Source organism: Vanacampus margaritifer, unplaced genomic scaffold (assembly GCF_051991255.1).
Source record: "Vanacampus margaritifer isolate UIUO_Vmar unplaced genomic scaffold, RoL_Vmar_1.0 HiC_scaffold_25, whole genome shotgun sequence".
NCBI classification, from domain to species: Eukaryota; Metazoa; Chordata; class Actinopteri; order Syngnathiformes; family Syngnathidae; genus Vanacampus; species Vanacampus margaritifer.
This window is the reverse complement of record NW_027520735.1, coordinates 768,691-773,955: the sequence shown is the minus strand read 5'-3', so window position 1 is coordinate 773,955 and position 5,265 is coordinate 768,691.

Below are 5,265 nucleotides of genomic sequence, written 5' to 3'. Positions count from 1 at the left end.
TCTAGGGTTTTACATTAGGGTTAGGGTTTCAAACTAGGGCTTTACATTTGGGTTAGGGTTACAAACAAGGGTTTTACATTAGGGTTAGGGTTTCAAACTAGGGTTTTGCATTAGGTTTAGGGTTTCAAACTAGGGTTTATCATTAGGGTTAGGGTTTCAAACTAGGGTTTTACATTAGGGTTAGGGTTTCAAACAAGGGTTTTACATTAGGGTTAGGGTTTCAAACAAGGGTTTTACATTAGGGTTTGGGTTTCAAAACAGGGGTTTTAAATTAGGGTTAGGGTTTCAAACAAGGGTTTTACATTAGGTTTAGGGTTTCAAACTAGGGTTTCAAATTAGGGTTTGGGTTTCAAATTGAGGTTTTACATTAGGATTAGGGTTACAAACTAGGGTTTTACATTAGGGTTAGGGTTTCAAACTAGGGTTTCAAATTAGGTTTGGGGTTTCAAACTAGGGTTTTACATTAGGGTTAGGGTTTCAAACTAGGGTTTTACATTAGGGTTAGGGTTTCAAAATAGGGTTTTACATTAGGGTTAGGGTTTCAAAATAGGGTTTAACATTAGGGTTAGGGTTTCAAACTAGGGTTTCAAATTAGGGTTAGGGTTGCAAACTAGGGTTTTACATTAGCACTAGGGTTTCAAACTCGGGTTTCAAATTAGGGGTAGGGCTTCAAACTAGGGTTTTACATTAGGGTTAGGGTTTCAAACTAGGGTTTCAAATTAGAGTTAGGGTTTCAAACTAGGGTTTTACATTAGGGTTAGGGTTTCAAACTAGGGTTTCAAATTAGGCTTAGGGTTTCAATCTAGGGTTTTGTTTTAGGGTTAGGGTTTCAAACAAGGGTTTTACAATAGGGTTAGGGTTTCAAACTAGGGTTTTACATTAGGTTTAGGGTTTCAAACTAGGGTTTTACATTAGGGTTAGGGTTACAAACTAGGGTTTTACATTAGGGTTAGGGTTTCAAACTAGGGTTTTACATTAGGGTTAGGGTTTCAAACTAGGGTTTCAATTTAGGGTTAGGGTTTCAAACTAGGGTTTATCATTAGGGTTAGGGTTTCAAACTAGGGTTTTACATTAGGGTTAGGGTTTCAAACTAGGGCTTTACATTTGGGTTAGGGTTACAAACAAGGGTTTTACATTAGGGTTAGGGTTTCAAACTAGGGTTTTGCATTAGGTTTAGGGTTTCAAACTAGGGTTTATCATTAGGGTTAGGCTTTCAAACTAGGGTTTTACATTAGGGTTAGGGTTTCAAACAAGGGTTTTACATTAGGGTTAGGGTTTCAAACAAGGGTTTTACATTAGGGTTAGGGTTTCAAAACAGGGGTTTTGAATTAGGGTTAGGGTTTCAAACTTGGGTTTTACATTAGGTTTAGGGTTTCAAACTAGGGTTTCAAATTAGGGTTTGGGTTTCAAATTGAGGTTTTACATTAGGATTAGGGTTACAAACTAGGGTTTTACATTAGGGTTAGGGTTTCAAACTAGGGTTTCAAATTAGGTTTGGGGTTTCAAACTAGGGTTTTACATTAGGGTTAATGCTTCAAACTAGGGTTTTACATTAGGGTTAGCGTTTCAAACTAGTGTTTTACATTAGGGTTAGTGCTTCAAACTATGGTTTTACATTAGGGTTAGTGTTTCAAACTAGGGTTTTACATTAGGGTTAGGGTTTCAAACTAGGGTTTTACATTAGGGTTAGGGTTTCAAACTAGGGTTTCAATTTAGGGTTAGGGTTTCAAACTAGGGTTTTACATTAGGGTTAGGGTTTCAAACTAGGGTTTAACATTAGGGTTAGGGTTTCAAACTAGTGTTTTACTTTAGGTTTAATGCTTTAAACTAGGGTTTTACATTAGGGTTAGCGTTTCAAACTAGGGTTTTACATTAGGGTTAGTGTTTCAAACTAGGGTTTTACATTTGGGTTAGGTTTAGAAACTAGGGTTTTACATTAGGGTTAGGGTTTCAAACTAGGGTTTTACATTAGGGTTAATGCTTCAAACTAGGGTTTTACATTAGGGTTACGCTTTCAAACTAGGGTTTTACAATAGGGTTAGGGTTTCAAACTAGGGTTTAAAATTAGGGTTAAGGTATCAAACTAGGCTTTCTAATTAGGGTTAGGGTATTAAACTAGGGTTTATCATTAGGGTTAGGGTTTCAAACTAGGGTTTTACATTAGGGTTAGGGTTTCAAACTAGGGTTTCTAATTAGGGTTAGGGTTTCAAACTAGGGTTTTATATTAGGGTTAGGGTTTCAAACTAGGGTTTCAAATTAGGGTTAGGGTTTCAAACAAGGGTTTTACATTAGGGTTAGGGTTTCAAACAAGGATTTTACATTAGGGTTAGGGTTTCAAAACAGGGGTTTTAAATTAGGGTTAGGGTTTCAAACTTGGGTTTTACATTAGGTTTAGGGTTTCAAACTAGGGTTTCAAATTAGGGTTTGGGTTTCAAATTGAGGTTTTACATTAGGATTAGGGTTACAAACTAGGGTTTTACATTAGGGTTAGGATTTCAAACTAGGGTTTCAAATTAGGTTTGGGGTTTCAAACTAGGGTTTTACATTAGGGTTAGGGTTAGGGTTTCAAACTAGGGTTTTACATTAGGGTTAGGGTTTCAAAATAGGGTTTAACATTAGGGTTAGGGTTTCAAACTAGGGTTTCAAATTAGGGTTAGGGTTGCAAACTAGGGTTTTACATTAGCGCTAGGGTTTCAAACTCGGGTTTCAAATTAGGGGTAGGGTTTCAAACTAGGGTTTTACATCAGGGTTAGGGTTTCAAACTAGGGTTTCAAATTAGGGTTAGGGTTTCAAACTAGTGTTTTACATTAGGGTTAGGGTTTCAAACTAGGGTTTTACATTAGGGTTAGGGTTTCACACTAAGGTTTTACATTAGGGTTAGGGTTACAAACTAGGGTTTTACATTAGTGTTAGGGTTTCAAACTGGGGTTTCAATTTAGTGTTAGGGTTTCAAATTAGGGTTTAACATTAGGGTTAATGCTTCAAACTAGGGTTTTACATTAGGGTTAGCGTTTCAAACTAGTGTTTTACATTAGGGTTAGTGCTTCAAACTATGGTTTTACATTAGGGTTAGGGTTTCAAACTAGGGTTTTACATTAGGGTTAGGGTTTCAAACTAGGGTTTTACATTAGGGTTAGGGTTTCAAACTAGGGTTTCAATTTAGGGTTAGGGTTTAAAACTAGGGTTTATCATTAGGGTTAGGGTTTCAAACTAGGGTTTTGCATTAGGGTTAGGGTTTCAAACTAGGGTTTATCATTAGGGTTAGGGTTTCAAACTAGGGTTTTACATTAGGGTTAGGGTTTCAAACTAGGGTTTAACATTAGGGTTAGGGTTACAAACTAGGATTTTACATTAGGGTTAGGGTTACAAACTAGGGTTTTTTATGAGGGTTAGGGTTTCAAACTAAGGTTTCACATTAGAGTTAGGATTTCAAACAGGGGTTTCAAATTAGGCTTAGGGTTTCAAACAAGGGTTTCAAATTAGGGTTAAGGTTTCAAACTAGGGTTTTACATTAGGGTTAGGGTTTCAAACTAGGGTTTAACATTAGGGTTAGGGTTTCAAACTAGGGTTTCAAATTAGGGTTAGGGTTACAAACAAGGGGTTTTACATTAGGGTTAGGATTTCAAACTAGGGTTTCAAATTAGGGGTAGGGTTTCAAAATAGGGTTTTACATTAGGGTTAGGGTTTCAAACTAGGGTTTAACATTAGGGTTAGGGTTTCAAACTAGGGTTTCAAATTAGGGTTAGGGTTACAAACAAGGGGTTTTACATTAGGGTTAGGGTTTCAAACTAGGGTTTTACATTAGGGTTAGGGTTTCAAACTAGGGTTTTACATTAGGTTTAGTGTTTCAAACTAGGGTTTTACATTAGGGTTAGGGTTTAAAAACAGGGGTTAAAAATTAGGGTTAGGGTTTCACACTAGGGTTTTACATTAGGGTTAGGTTTTCAAACTAGGGTTTTACATTAGGGTTAGGGTTTCAAACAAGGGTTTTACATTAGGGTTAGGGTTTCAAAACAGTCATTTTACATTAGGGTTAGGGTTACAAACTAGGGTTTTATATTAGGGTTAGGGTTTCAAACTAGGGTTTCAAATTAGGCTTAGGGTTTCAATCTAGGGTTTTGTTTTAGGGTTAGGGTTTCAAACAAGGGTTTTACATTAGGGTTAGGGTTTCAAACTAGGGTTTTACATTAGGTTTAGGGTTTCAAACTAGGGTTTTACATTAGGGTTAGGGTTTCAAAATAGGGTTTTAAATTAGGGTTAGGGTTTCAAACTAGGGTTTCAATTTAGGGTTAGGGTTTCAAACTAGGGTTTATCATTAGGGTTAGGGTTTCAAACTAGGGTTTTACATTAGGGTTAGGGTTTCAAACTAGGGCTTATAATTAGGGTTAGGGTTTCAAACTAGTGTTTTACATTAGGGTTAATGCTTCAAACTAGGGTTTCAAATTAGGGTTAGGGTTTCAAACTAGGGTTTTACATTAGGGTTAGGGTTTCAAACTAGGGTTTTACATTAGGGTTAGGGTTTCACACTAAGGTTTTACATTAGGGTTAGGGTTACAAACTAGGGTTTCAAATTAGGGTTAGGGTTTCAAACTAGGGTTTTACATTAGGGTTAGGGTTTCAAACTAGGGTTTTACATTAGGGTTAGGGTTTCACACTAAGGTTTTACATTAGGGTTAGGGTTACAAACTAGGGTTTTACATTAGGGTTAGGGTTTCAAACTAGGGTTTTACATTAGGGTTAGGGTTTCAAACTCGGGTTTAAAATAAGGGTTAGGGTTTCAAACTAGGGCTTTACATTAGGGTTAGGGTTTAAAACTAGGGTTTCAAATTAGGCTTAGGGTTTCAAGCTAGGGTTTTGTTTTAGGGTTAGGGTTTCAAACAAGGGTTTTACATTAGGGTTAGGGTTTCAAACTATTGTTTTACATTAGGGTTAGGGTTTCAAACTAGGGTTTTACATTAGAGTTAGGGTTACAAACTAGGGTTTTACATTAGGGTTAGGGTTTCAAACTAGGGTTTTACATTAGGGTTAGGGTTTCAAACTATGGTTTTACATTAGGGTTAGGGTTACAAACTAGGGTTTTACATTAGGGTTAGGGTTTCAAACTAGGGTTTTACATTAGGGTTAGGGTTTCAAATTAGGGTTTAACATTAGGGTTAGCGTTTCAAACTGTTGTTTTAAATTAGGGTTAATGCTTCAAACTAGGGTTTTACATTAGGGTTAGGGTTTTAAACTATGGTTTCAAATTAGATTTGGGGTTTCAAACTA